Source organism: Macaca thibetana, chromosome 18, assembly GCF_024542745.1.
Source record: "Macaca thibetana thibetana isolate TM-01 chromosome 18, ASM2454274v1, whole genome shotgun sequence".
Taxonomy (NCBI): domain Eukaryota; kingdom Metazoa; phylum Chordata; class Mammalia; order Primates; family Cercopithecidae; genus Macaca; species Macaca thibetana.
The window spans coordinates 32,425,136-32,439,806 of NC_065595.1; the positions used below are offsets into that span (position 1 = coordinate 32,425,136).

A 14,671-nucleotide genomic window follows, 5' to 3' on the forward strand; every position below is an offset into this window, starting at 1 on the left:
CTACCTCCTATCTGCCATTTTTTTCAGAAAAGTGCATAACACTTATATGCACAGTTAACAAATATTAATAGTCATAATACAAACACCCAAGTAACTGCCACCCACTTTAAGTAAAGGGACATTATCAGAATCGCTGGAAACTCCCCTTTCAGAGATAACCATTGTCCTTATTTTTAAGATAATAATCTCCTTGCTTTTTCTCTTACCAGCTGTGTTTTCATTATTTTAAACTTTGGACTTTCCTAGTTTTGAACCTAATAAAAATAGAATCATTATATATGTATTCTTTTAGGTCATATGTTTTACTCAACATTGTGTTTGTAAGAATCATTCATTTGGTTGTATGCAGTTGTAGTTCATTTTTATTACTATATTCTGCTGTATGAATAAGTGAGAATATACACTAATTTAAAAAAGTATTTCCATTATTGATTGGATATTTGGTTATTTCCAGTTTGGGACAAATATAAACAATGCTGTTAAATCTTCTTAGTATATTTCATGGTAACCATGTGCACACATCTTGAAAGACTATATAGCTGGGATGCAATTATCTATCAAAGGGTATGCCTACCTTTCTTTTTACTGGATAACATGAAATTTTTTTGTTGTTGTTGTTTTTTTTTTTTTTTTTTTTTTTGTTTTTTTTTTTTTTTTTTTTTTTTTTTGCAAAGTGGTCATATCAAACTATGCTCCCACAAGGAAGCAAAGAATATACCAAATTATATTACCCATTCTCTCATCTTCTTGTCAACACTTAGTATTGTCAGAACTTTCAATTTTTGCCATTCTAATGTATATATGTATGGTTTTAATTTTCATTTCCCTGGTAGCCAAGGTTGAGCATCTTTTCTTATATTTATTGGCCTTTTGGATTTTTGTACCCTCCCAGCTGTTCCTTCCCTTTGGATGCTTCTATGGTTGGGAGTCTCAGCTCCCCACATTTGAACTGTTTCCTGGATTCCTCAACCATTCTCTTTGCTCCCAGCCTCCATTCTTCTCCTCACAATGGTTCTTCCTTGATGGGGCCCTTACTTGTAATTTGCTTATTTGCTCTTTGCACCATTTCCTGTGATCTCTGCTCTGTGCTGTATTGTAGAGGAATTATCCTTTCAAATTTCATCCCCAAGTTTTCCTGATTAACTGGATTTTGGCTAAGTTTGGCCAATGGAAGACATTAACAGGAGACTGGAGTTTTAGGAGGGGAGAAGCCAGAATATTGCTCCCCCACTGTCTGCTTAGGACAGCATTTCCAGCAATGACTGTGGTTTTTCCACATCCTCAGTCCTAGCTCCAACAACACTTCCAGCCTCTGAGTGCCAGTAACACCACCCTTGCCCTTTCCCCTCCCATTTCTCAGGATGGTTGCTGTTGCTAATCTGTGGATTGCTCCATCATCCCCTGTTTGGTTTTTCAGTCCTTCTAACACTTTTATGACTAATTCCCATATTAAATTTCCTCTGCAAAGCTACCTGGCATGGACTTTGTTTTTCTGCATGGACCCTGACTGAAACAGCTTCTTTGGGCCAAACTTTTCAATCAAGAAACTGTCAGAAAATAGGATAAAGTTGAAATCCTCTTATTTAACACCTTCATAGTCTGATCTCACCTTAAATTTCCACAGTTAACCCTCACTATTCACACATCCCACCTACTGTTCTTATTAGACTTGTCTTTTCCTTCCCACCTCAATCTTTTGCTCTAGGAGGGTCTGCCAGTTGAAATCCTCCTCCTCCCACAGTAACATTCTGTTCATATTTCAAGGTGCAATTTAAGTGTTATTTCTTCTATGAAGTCTTCCTCCAGCTCAAACAAAATCCTGAACTTCTCTTCCCTAAGGCTACAGTGGGTTTTAGGTGGTGCCTTTGTTGACTTCTTGAACTATAAGTTTATCTCTTTCCCTAGGGTTCATTCACCTGTTCAACAGAGACATATCAAACATTTCTCATGGGCAAAACCCTGTTCCAAGTTTGTGAGAATAGGTATCCATTTATGAACTTAAAAGGCTTCTAGAAGAGGTGACATTGGCCTTACACCAAAGTATGGGTTAACTTAGATTGATTTTCTACTAGAATTTAGATAAACTTGGACATAGGGAATGAGAGATGGTAAGTATGAGAAAATGTAGATTTTGTTGTAGAGAGATTTAGTGAACTAACGAGTAGATATGAAAAAATTATTCAGAATACAGAATAGAGAAACAAAAAGTTAAGAAAATACCAGAGATGCGAAGAGACACAGAAGGCTGAATAGGAAAGTCTAACACATGTCTGATTCTTAAAGGTAAAAGAGTAGTGAGAATGAGAAAGAGGCAATATTTTAAAAGAAAATGGCTGAGGATTTTTCAGAATTGATGAAAATTTAAATTGTCAAATTAGGGGAGTAAAGTTGATCACATAAAGATAAATGAAAAGAAACACACATTTAGAAACTTGAGTGAAAGTGTATGATATTAATGAGAGATATTAAATCAGCCATGGAGGAAAGATGGATGTCCTACAAAGGATGACAAAACTGGAAAAACAGCTGACTTCTCAGTAGCAACTATGACAGCTAGAAGACATCTTCAAAATGCTGAGAGGGGAGAAAATGTATCAAATGAGGATTTTATGTGTTTATAAACAATAAAAAAACATTTGGACAAACAAAAACTCAGAGAGTTCACACTAAAGGAGAGTCACCAAAGGAACTCCTAAAATATGTATTTAAGAAAGAAGGAAACTCATTGCAGAAGGAGGATCTAAGATTCAATGGAGAGCAAAAACCTTGGTGAACAGATGGTTAAATATAAACAAATGCTAATTTTACAAAAACACCAGTAACGATGAATTATGGGATGAAAAAATGAGATAGATCTAAAATTTAAATATATAACATAGAATGAAATGAGCACAAAGTGCTCTACAGTCCTTGATTTGGTGAAGAAAATGTAGTGGTATTAATTTTGGACTTCAAGTTAAGTATTCATGTTAAAAAATTTAAGAGTAAGCACTAAAACATAGAAATGGAGTGTGTAATTTCTAAAACAGAAGAGGAAACTATAATTTTAAAACCTCAGTTTTTTTCTAAAGAAGGCTATAAACGAGAGGAAAAATGGTAGAGAAAAAAGCACCATATAAAATGGTAAAATAAATTTATTTATCTATTAGTAATTACTATACATATAAATGGGTTTAATCTCCCAGTTAATAGAGAGATTGGTCAGATTGGATTAACAAAATCTTAAGTTCAGTCCTCCTATCTGCAGTTTTAAGAGACAAAAAATTGAAAGTGAATGAGTGGAAAAAGATACACTGGTCAAACACTGGCCAAAAGAAAGCTAGTATTGTTATAGTAATATCATAAAAATAAATTTTTAAAGCAAGAAGCATTATTAGCACTAACAAAGTTCATAGCATAATAATAAATTTTCAATTCTCTAGGAAGGTATCACTTCTAAATGTATATGCACTTAGTTTCAAAATATACAAAGCAAAGACAAAACCACAGGGAAAAATGGACAAATCCACCCTCATGAGCAGGAGATTTAAATACACCTTTCTCAGTAATTGATAAACTATTCCCCAAAACTAGTAAGCAAACAGAAGATTTCAAAAAGTCAATGAAAATGTTTAAAGTAGTGGCTGTATATCCAATTGAGAATACGTATTCTTCTCAAGCACACATGAGCACTTCCCAAAACCGACTTGGTATGAGGTCACAAAGCAAGGCTTAATCATTAAAAAGCAAGATGTGGAAAGAGTTCATAATATGCTGTGAATTGTATTTCACCTTAGCAGGTAAATACACACACACACACGCATGCATGCACGCACGCACACATGTACTGATATAGCCTTGAAGTATTTCTGGAAAACTAAACAAGAAACCAATAACACAAGTTTCTTCTTCTGGGGAAAAGACCAGGGGTTGGGGTTAGACAGAAACCTATTTTTCATCATACATATTTGTTTTTCAATTTTTTTCTGCCATCATATGTCTTATTTTTTATTAAAATTGTAAATTTAAAACGTATTTAGGTGGCTATAAAATAGTTTAAGACAATAGATATTATAAAACACCTTACTATGAATATGGTATGATGTATAATAACCCATTGTAAACTCAGAGAGAAAGCAGTCTGCTTGTGGACTATAGAGTTGCAGGAGACTTCAGGAAGAAGGGATTTTTTTTTTTTTTTTTTTCTGGGGCTTGAGGGTCACATAGGATTGAGATTGGGATAAGGGGAGGGCATTTTAGGTGCTTAAACCTCTGGGAGCAATTCCACTGAGGCTCTTGGGTTGTAATCAGTGGCCCTGGGGGTCGATACATGGGAAAGGACTCTCACTTGAAAGTTTAGTATTGGAAGGAACTGAGCGGAGTTAATGACTGATGGGGATGGAACTGACCCAGCCACCCTCAAAGGAGAGGCCATTGCCACCTGGAGAGGCTCTGAGGTGGCAAGGTTGAAATCTCATAAATGCATTTCTAGAATTTCTCAGCCTTTGGGCTTTGCCACAAGCAGCCTTCCACCCCCTGGCAGCAGCTGACATAATTTACCTAAACATTTCCCTTTATTGAAAAAGCAGATGAATATGGGATCTATCCCAGAAACTCTGAACATCCATTTAAAAACAACATGGCTCTCAACACGCAGACCTTGATTTTCAAAAGTGCTATCAATTTGGCTTATGTTATAGCTGCGTTTCTGAGTACAGGTGTTTCACAAGTGTCCTTAACTGCTAGGAAGCTGGGGAAAGCAGGTGACATTCAGTCAGTTAAAACAGGGGCAGTAATGTAGGCAGTAAGATAGCACTGACTGATTCCAGCTCACTGGTCTTCCTGTTAAGATATCCACTGTTATGTATGCTCTTTGTATTCTGGCTTTCCAGCCTGACATTCAAAGCCTTTTACAATCTGAATTCACCTCATCTTAGTCCATTTTGTGCTTCTATAAGAGAATATTAGAGACTGGATACATTATAAAGAAAAATTTATTTCTTACAATTCTGAAGGCTGGCAAGTCCAATATCAAGGTGCTGGCATCTGGCAAGGGCCTTCTTGCTGTGTCATCTCATGGAGGAAGGTGGGGGGTGAGGGGGGAGAGAGAGAGAGAGAGAGAGATAGTACACACGAGAGGGAGTGCAAACTTGTCATTTTATAATGAACCCACTCCCACAATCATGGCATTAGTCTGTTCATGAGAGTGGCCCTTATGGTCTAACCACCTCTCGTTAATCCCCACCTGCCAATGCTGCATTGGGAATTAAATTTCTAATATATGCTTTTGGAGGGGACACATTCAAGCCATGACATGCCTCTCCCATTCAACATCCCTACCCCTGCCACCTCAAAACCTGTACTCTTATATACCCTTTCACCTACATGCCCTGCTTGTTTCTGTTATTTTGCTGTTGCTTATAGCCTTCACCTCCAACACTCAACCAGGGGGTTGGTGTTGATGGTGGCATCAAGATGGCATGCTATTTATCTGTTCTCAATGAATTGTACATCTTAAATGGGGTACTGGGATAAAACTTATGAGGTATATGCAAATGAAACTGCCAAGAATAATAACTGGCTTATGAGCAGAAGAAACCATGGGAGAATGGAAAGCCCTACTGAATTAACTAGGAGGCAGGAGACCTAAATTTTAGTTCCAGTTCAGCCACGGACTTATTGTGTGTCTCTTTCAATTACTGCAAAACTAATTACCCCAAAACTTCATGGGCTAAAATAACAATCCATTTTATTATATATCACGATTTTGTGGATCAGGAATTTGGACAGACCTTAGCTGATGATTATTTTGTTCCAGATGACCTTAACTGAGGTCATATGGTGGTACTTAGCTGGCAGATGGGCTGGTCTAGAGGGTCCAGGATAGTATCACTCACAAGTCTGGCATCTTGGCAGATGTGTTAGTTTCTCGGGGCTGTCATAACAAAGTATGACACACTAGGTGGCTTAAAACAACAGAAATGTATTTTCTGACAGTTCTAGTCTGAAATTAAGGTATTAGCTGGGCTGCCTCTTAAGGTTATAGGGAAGAATCTTTCCTTACCTCTTCTAGCTTCTGGTGATTACCATCAATCATCAGTGTTCTTTGGCTGATGGATGCACCACTCCAATCTTTGCCTCTATCTTCACATTGTCTCAGGATCCTTGGGGTATTACTTTTCTGACTGGAAACCTCTGTGGCCAGTAGTGCCTTTGCCTGAGTTTTGCTCAGGCCTCCTGGGCTCGTTCCACCCACTCAGGCTGGCAGGCTGTGCTAAGCTGGCACTACTGGCCTGGATCCCATGCCTGCCAAGGATGAGCCAGGTGTGCAGCAGCAAAGGGTATGTGAGCAAATGAGCATAGGGTCCAGCCACTGTGCACAGCTAGGCACGCTGGCTGCAGCAGGGTGGACAGCGCCAGGCACTGGCACAGGTACCAGCTCCCTGCAAGGCTGTGCCGGGACCAGGTGTACCACAGGTAACTTCCATGGCTGGCACTGGGGAACTTGGTGGTGCCTGGAAGTTTGGAGATGCCAGGAACTGCAGAGCCCTAAAGAGGGTGTCATAGCCCTAGCTCAGGGAGCTCCTAGGTCTGGGCTTCCCAAAGGGCCGCAGCTCTTCTCTCCTTCTCTCTTCTCTCCTTTTTGTTGCCTGCAATGTAGTGAGCAAGGGGCATGCTTCAGCCCTGTTTGTGTTACAGCTCTTTCAGCCCCACCATTGGTGGGTCCTGAGTTCTTGTCCTGCATCCAGGAAGAATGAAGTACATGGACAAGTGGAGGGTGAGCAAGGCAAAGAGGTGCTCTATTGAACGATAGAGCAGCTCAGAGGAGACACACAGTGGGTAGTCCCTCTCCACAGGCAGGTTGGCCTGTTGTCTGCTCAGCTCTCAGCAGAGAGGAGACCCACAGTGGCTAACTCCTCTCTGCAGGCAGGCCATCCCATTGTCTGCTCAGCTCTCATGACAGTGACAGAGAGAAGACCCACAGTGGGTAACTGCATTCTGCAGGCAGTTCATCCTATTATCTTCTCAGCTCTCAGCAGAGAGGAGACCCACAGTGGGTAGATCCTCTCCGCAGGCAGGTTGTCCTGTTGTCTGTCCAAGTCTGGCTGAGACTAGGGTTTTTATGGGCTCCAGAGGGGAGAAAGTGCATTCTGATTGGTCTGTGGGTGGCCATGGGGGGATCCAGAAAAAGCGCCATAAGTTCTCACCCTAGTCTGTGGAAATGGCAGCCTGGCCCCCAGGCCTCAGGCTGTCCCTGGCCTGAAAGTGGGGTTTCCCTGGGGACCTGCAACTTTCCACCCAGGAGCCTGTCTGTCTCCTGCTGTCATTAACCTGCCATCCACAGTGCCAACAGCCCAGGCTATTAGTGCCAAGGTTGTCTGCAAGCCCACACCAAGCCATCCTTAGCACCCCTTCAGACTCCCTCCCATTCTACTAGGCACCCAAAGTCCAGAGGGGGCCGAGGCAGCAGGGGTCTGGTGTGTCGGTTCTGGCCTGGGCATGCACATACCAGTTGGGTTGTGACAGCTCCCAGGCTTGGCCACAACTTTGCTCCAAAATCAGAGTGGGCACAGGAGCATGGAGAGGCCAGGCAGCGGGAGCAGGCACTTTTGGGCCTGTAGGGGCAGGGGGCTTTCCGTGCAGAGATGCTCGGGTCTGCACTCTCGCTCTGCACCTTCCCCTAGTGGCATTTGTTAACTCTTCCTCTATGATGCCATGCTGCTGGCCTCAGGCTGCCCCTTCCACTTGGACTATCAGTAGCTGCACAGCCCCACCCACTGGCAGCTCACATCCTTGCACCAGATGTGATGATGTGTTCACCTCTTCCCATCCTCTGTCCATCCCCTTCCAGCATATTCAATTCCATTCTCTTCAACAAACATGAACTGAGCACCAATTATGGCCAAAAATCTGTCCCAGGCATGGGGCAGCACACTTGTCATGGTGCTGGGAAACTAGGAAGAGCCCTTAGGCATCATTTTAGTTCAGTGGCTTTATTTTTTCGGGGAAACTGAGGAGAAAGGAAAAGGAATACACAGGGATTCTGTCTGAGAGCTGTGTTTAAGCCCCACTGTCCTGTTCAGTCCTTGCTTCCAGATCCCAACCAGCTTCCCACTGGGTTGCTTTCAGCTAGGTTGGGGCAGACATCCTGCAAACACTGCTGAAACTAGTCAGCAAGAATCCCGGACCAGGGGATCAACTTCACTGTGTTGGCGAGAGGGCTGGTGGATGAAGCTTTCAAGCCTTCTTCAGGGGAGTGTTGTTTGATGAGCCTGTAAGAAGGAATGTTGATTCCTGCACTTAGTTTCTCTTTATGGCTAATCTGCACAAAGAAACGTTAATGATTTTAATTATGGGGTTGGGTTAATACATCATGTAAATGATTTTATTTAGAAAATGCAAACTAATCCCCTTTGCAGAAAGACTCTGCCTCGAGGCCCTCCCACCTGCTTGCCTCCCTGGGCAGAACGGAGGGAGGTGGGGGTGGCTGCCTCCCAGGCAAAGCCTGCCAGACAACCTGCAGGGCACATTCCTCACCATGTGGAGGCCAAAAGGAAAGCCTGGTTCCAGCTTGGCCACCCCCTCAGTGCCCCACACCTGCCCCGCTCCTTGAACTGAAGGCCTATGAGGGAGCTGGACAGTCGGGAAGGCTGCCCAACTCCCCCACGTCTTCCCTGGGCCTCCCTGCAGACTCTTCCACAGTTCCCGCCAACAGAGCTGATTATTCCTCAATTTGTTCCAACCTGAAAATAAAGACAGATAAAGTGAAAATATTCCGGGAACAATGCCAAGCCAAAGGCATTAAATTATTAAGCGATCTCTATCTGAGTAATGGATTTATGCCCTTTAACAACTGTAAAAGAAATATAATGTTTTTCAATACCCTCTTTTAGGGAACTTCTTATAAATGAACTGTCCATTTTATTAGTATTAAAGGAAACGGGGATTGAATCAGAGCTTCTAGGGTGGGTGATTATCTGCAGATTTCTCCTTAGAGCTGGGAAAATTAACAACATGGAATTATCCACACATTTTTTTAAAGGGCACTTTACAAGATATTGTACAGTAAATTGGAAAATGTGTAACTATCCATCAAGGTAAATCTTGGGAATAAAATAATTAGAAACCACACGACCATGGCCAGGGAAGATTAGAGCTAAATTAGACTTTGTGTGGCTGTTTTTTGAAGTCACCAGAGTGGGTGCTGGTGGTGGAATTGGGCAGGAAGGCTGGTGGTGCACAACTCAGGCAGAACGTCGGGGTCTGGAGCAAGCTGCCTGGACGGGCACGTGGCGGGGGGAATCTTGGCATTTTGATGAGATTTGAGCGGGACGAACATGCTGTTTTGACTGGAATCTGGCACTGTCTTGTTTTTCCTTCTCCCTTCCCGTGACCCCGGCTGTCTTCACCTCCAGCCTCACACAATCCTGCCGTGCTTGTGTTTCCAGATGGTTTGAGACTCTGTGGCTGCCATTGGAGAGCCAGCTGGAGTCTTTTTGTGGGGGAAGGGGAAGAGGGAAGGGAACAGAAATATCCTTGATGTTAAAATCTAGAGTGAGAGTGTGTGTGTGTGTATGAGAGGGTGTGCACACCTGCACAAGTGGGGGTGTAGGGGTGCGCGGGGGTGTGTTGATGTACGAGTGTGTATGAGCATGAGGGGTGTGTGTGTGTGTGTGTGTGTGTGTGTGTGATGCCCTCTGAGATGAAAGGCTCTGGTTTTTGCTTCTACTCAGAGCCTCCTGACTCCTGGGATGCAGGGAAGGGTTGTGGGCGGGCAGGGGGGCGGCAACCACAGTGGGCAAGGGCTACTGCCCTTCTTCCTGCTGCAGCCTCCACCCTTGGCAGCCACTCTCAGGCTGGTGGGTGGAGCACTGAGGAGGGGTCCCACTGGGGAGGAGGATGCAGGGGTGAGAGACAGACAGGCCCAAAAGGATGTGCCCCACCCATCAGCAGCAAGGCCAGCAGTGCCATAACCTCTCATAGCAAGGACCCAGTGCAGTGCTGTCTGTGCCAGGCAGATTGCAACATCCTCCTGGCCAGAGGCAGCTTGGGAAGGGATTTGCTCTCAGGGCTCACCCTTAGCAAAATCATCAGTGGTCAGAACCAGCAATCAGTCTTGGAAATCTTGTAGTCTGTCTCTCCCATGAGGAACTGAGGCCCGCACAGGTGAAATGTGAGGATGTGAGTGGAGGACCTGTTGCTTATCACTCCTGGGGCTGCTGTTTATTGCCTGCAGTCATACTTTCCAGCCAGGTACTGTCTCCCCAGCACAGGAGCCACGCCTTTGAGCGTGCTTCCTTCCCCATCTGCCTTGCTTAATGGCAACCTGTTCATTCAGGGAGACGCTGGAAGCATCTTCCAGGTGGGGCAGCCTTCCCATCCCCTTTTTGCCCCACTCACCTCTCTCTCTTTGGTGCCCATGCCTTTCCTCCCATTGCTACCTTGCAGAAAAACCTGCATTGGACTTTTCATATGGAACGAGAAGTTATGCTCTTTAATGTACTCCTTGTCACGATGTTTCACCTGGACTCCTGCCCTCTCACTCTGAGAGGGAGAGAAGGAAAGGACAGGGGAATCCTCCATGTCTGCAAAAATTATAATACCTTCCAGGCAGCCTATAATTTTTCTTTTCTTAATTTCTCAGTGTTTCCTCTTTCATTGCTAGAAGGCAAAGACTAGTCCAGCAATCTCCAATGAAAATTTTTGTGGTAAGGCAGGGTTTGGTAAAACAGGCCTCCTGTTTAGGACCTGAAAGAATTAGCAAAACTCAAAAGGTGGTCAGTTTATTTCCTATTCACTATAGGCTTCAGGCCATTACAGTAATGACAGTGTAAACAATCATGGACACTTTTAGGATCATTTGAAATTCCTGTGGCAAAGGGAGACTAAGAGCAAACAGAAGGATGAGACTTGAAGTAACCCACGGTGTTGGGCGGAGGCCGTTCCAAGTAAGACAATGACACATCCTTCTCCTTAGTGACTAGAGAACAGCCGAAAGGAAGAGGGTGGAGCAGCTTGCTCAGCCACAAACCCCCAGAAATGTACCTGGCCAGAAGGAACTGGCCAGTGGGAGGAGGCTTGTGAAGGTGCCCTCTGAACTGCCAAGCCGTACAAATGCAAATCAGCCGCAGCAGCAGCGGCATTCCTGGTGGACACAGTGGCATATTTTTTATTGCTCACTGTAAACAGAGTACAGTGGCCTTTCAGTTCGGGGATCTTGTCCAAGCCCTCCTGGCCCAGACAGCCTTGTCAGGGCATGACTGGCTCTCCTTGGGGCTCGAGAAGAGGCAGGTTGGTAGGAGATGCCGCAACTGTGCTTTAGGGCTAAAGAGTAGCTAACAATTTTTGTTTGTTTGTTTGTTTTGAGATTGAGTCTCGCTATGTTGCCCAGGCTGGAGTGCAGTGGTGTGATCTCGGCTCACTGCAACCTCCACCTCCCGGGTTCAAGCGATTCTCCTGCTTCAGCCTCCCAAGTAGCTGGGACTACAGGCATGTGCCATCATACCTGGCTAATTTTTTGTATTTTTAGTAGAGACGGGATTTCACTGTGTTAACCAGGATGATCTCACTCTCCTGACTTCATGATCCGCCTGCCTCGGCCTCCCAAAGTGCTGGGATTACAGGCGTAAGCCACTGAGCCCAGTCGAGTGCCTAACTCTTAACAGTATGATGCTCAAACTCAATCTTGTGGCCAGCTGGCCAGAGAGTCATGCTGTCAGTGAACATGTACTGCTCCCCACCATGGGTGACGCTTCATGTGACACCTGGAGGTTGCAAAGGTGTGTGTCATGCATATTTTACCCCCAGGTGCTTGCAGTGCGATCATGCACATGCAATCTAAAATGCCTGGCCCTCAGTTTTCTCATTTTTAAAGGAGGGAATTGACCTTAAATACCTCTACAGTCCATTCCTTCCAGCCCTACCATTGTTTAAAGGCCTCAGCACCTCAACATAGTACCTTACTTAGTGTGTATGGTTGATTGTGATTGATTGTTAAGGATTAAGATTTGGGAGGAAGTAAAAACTAGAATGGGGCAAGAAGGTAGCCGTTTGAGGTTGTCATTGCATGCCAGCACGAGACAGCTTAGAGGACACCTGGAGATGTTTCCTGGATGAAGGAATCTACCTGTGTCAGTTATCTATTGCTGTGTAATAAATAGCCCCCAAACTTAGTGGCTGAAAACAATAATCATTTATATGTTTACTATTGTGGTCAGCGGCTTGGGCTGGGCTCTATGTGGTGTTGGTTGGGCTTGCTGTCATGTGTCAGTTCAGCTGAAACAGTCTGAGATGACCAGCCTTCTCTTTTCAGGTCTCTCCCATCCTTAAGGAAGTGTTTCCTCAGGCTGGGCGCAGTGGCTAACGCCTGTAATCCCAGCACTTTGAAAGGCCAAAGCTTGTGGATCACAAGGTCAAGAGATGGAGACCATCCTGGCCAACGTGGTGAAACCCTGTCTCTACTAAAAATACAAAAATTAGCTGGGCGTGGTGGTGTCCACCTGTAGTCCCAGCTACTCAGGAGGCCAAGGCAAGAGAATCACTTGAACCCGGGAGGTGGAGGTTACAGTGAGCCGAGATCGCGCCACTGCAATCCAGCCTGGTGACAGAGTGAGACTCTGTCTGGGGAAAAAAAAAAAAAAAGGAAATGATTCCTCACATGATGGTGACATTCTAAGAGGGAAAGAACAGAAGCTTCAAGACCTCTGGAGCCCTGGGCTCAGAAATTACAGAGTCACTTCCTCCACATTCTGCTGCCCAAAGCAAGTCGCAAGGCCAGTCTGTATTCACGTGCTGAAAAAATAAGTGTTACCATCTCATGAGGGACTCAGCAAAATCACATTAAAAGGGGGCTTGTGTATGTGGATGGAAGGAATTATTGAAAGCACAATTGAAATAACCAGCCGTGCTACCCAAAGCAGAGCTGCTTTCCTCATTGTCTGTAATGCAGTAGGCAGTTTCCATGGGTCTTGGGTCGCTGTGCTTGTTCATTCTCTTCCTCTTTCCTCTTTCCTCTTTCCTCTTCCTCTCCCTTTCCTCTTTCTTTACATTCTGTCCCCCTATCCTTCCCCTTCCACTCTCCCTCTCCCTTTTCTCTTCCTCTTCTACCTCTTCTCCCTCCCATTTCTAAAACTCCAATAATGTCGGGTTAGCCCATCAGATGAGGTAGGTGATAAGTGTAGTGGGGTAGAGTGGTGGAAGCCAGTTGTAGATGGGGAGTATTTATGCTCAGGCATACACCTGTGTGTTATAGAGCAAAGACATAGTTCCATACAGTAGACGCCAAGCCACCTGGATTACCTGGACTGGGAAGAGGGCAATCAGAAATATTACAAAGAGAATTCTGCAACCAATGGATAAATTGATATTTAACTGATAGTTTACTGATGGATAAAGTTAAGTCACCAAAATAATCTAGCAGTTTGGATGGAAATGTATATTATACCTAGAGAGAGATATAAAATAAAAGTAGTTGCTTAACAGAGTATATAGAACCCAGTTTAATGATTTCATTATAATTGCCTTTACTCTGTAGAGTCTGTTTAAGCTGCTTATTGAGAGCTGTGCAAAATGTATAGTTTTATATACATCCTCTGCCCAGCAACTCTGAAAGATAACTGTGATTCTTCCCAATTCATGGAATTGGGAAAAAGACCTAATGGGGTTAATTGGCTTGCCCATGGCTAGTAAGTGGTAGTGTTGGCGTTTGAAAGTACATCTGTCAAACAGAGCCCCTCATATCAGCACCCAGTACTGGAATAGAGTTCTGGAAAACTCTGTTCTTACCATGGTTTGCTGTTAATGAAAGACAGGGATGCCCTGGGCTCTGAGATGGTGTGTAGAACCAAGGCTGAGGCCCCAGCATGTCTGCTGTCCTCACTGGCTTCCCTTCCCTCAGTGGAGGGACCTCTTTCCCCTCAAGAGCCTCTACTCTGTGCCTTCTTGTGTCCCACGAACCTTCCTGTGCTCCTTGTGATCATGGCAGCTCTTTTCTCCCATGCTTTTAGCTCTGTTTGGTGTTATGAATCAGATCTTGTGCTTTAAAGTTTCTTCATTTGTTCTAGATTTGGGACCTTCATGGGCTTCTCTGGAGTTGATGGCTGAGCGTACTGAACCTATGAGTGTGGATGCATAGGTTATTGGTATAAATGCATGCAGGCCCTGAGCCACTTAGAAACTGGGTTCAGCTGCTAGTAACAGAGACCACAGACAACTGTGACTTAAATAATTTCAAAGTTCTTTTTTTTTCTTATGTACAGGAAGCCTGTAGGTAGACAGTTCAAAGCCAGTATGAAATATCTACAGTCATCTGGGACTTCCGTCACTCTGTTCCATCATCTTAACATCTTTGTAGTCCAAGACGGCTGCTGAAGGTCCAGCTATCACAACTTTTATAAGGCCTTTCAAAGGTCCTGCCCAAAACTGCCACATACATCCTGCGAGCCACTTCTGTCTCCAAGGTTGTCTGGGACATGTAATTTTTCAGTTAAGTAAGTCACTTAGGTTTCTAAATCACAAGGGGAGAATGGCTGTTAGGTAAGAAAACAGCAGACTCTTAAACAGATCCTTTTCCTGAGACCTGCTTGTTTGGATGGGCTGGCAGTTCTTTCATTTCATACATACAGAACATCAGGTTAAAGGACCTTAAGTGACTTGCTCAAAGTCATAGTAGCAGAAGTGGAACTGAGACCTG

The 14,671-nt window shown here is 44.1% G+C and overlaps 2 protein-coding genes across 6 annotated transcripts in view; both read left to right on the plus strand.

Annotated features, from left to right (window-relative positions):
• The window catches only part of ZBTB7C (zinc finger and BTB domain containing 7C), a 310,798-nt gene that overhangs the window by 99,465 nt on the left and 196,662 nt on the right, over positions 1-14,671 (plus strand). The window lies entirely within an intron of this gene.
• Positions 4,374-14,671, plus strand: part of IER3IP1 (immediate early response 3 interacting protein 1) — a 1,095,035-nt gene continuing 1,084,737 nt past the window's right edge. Inside the window, exon 1 of the mRNA XM_050768188.1 lies at positions 4,374-4,377. The gene's annotated coding sequence lies outside the window, so the exon portion shown is untranslated. The remainder of the gene's footprint in view (positions 4,378-14,671) is intronic.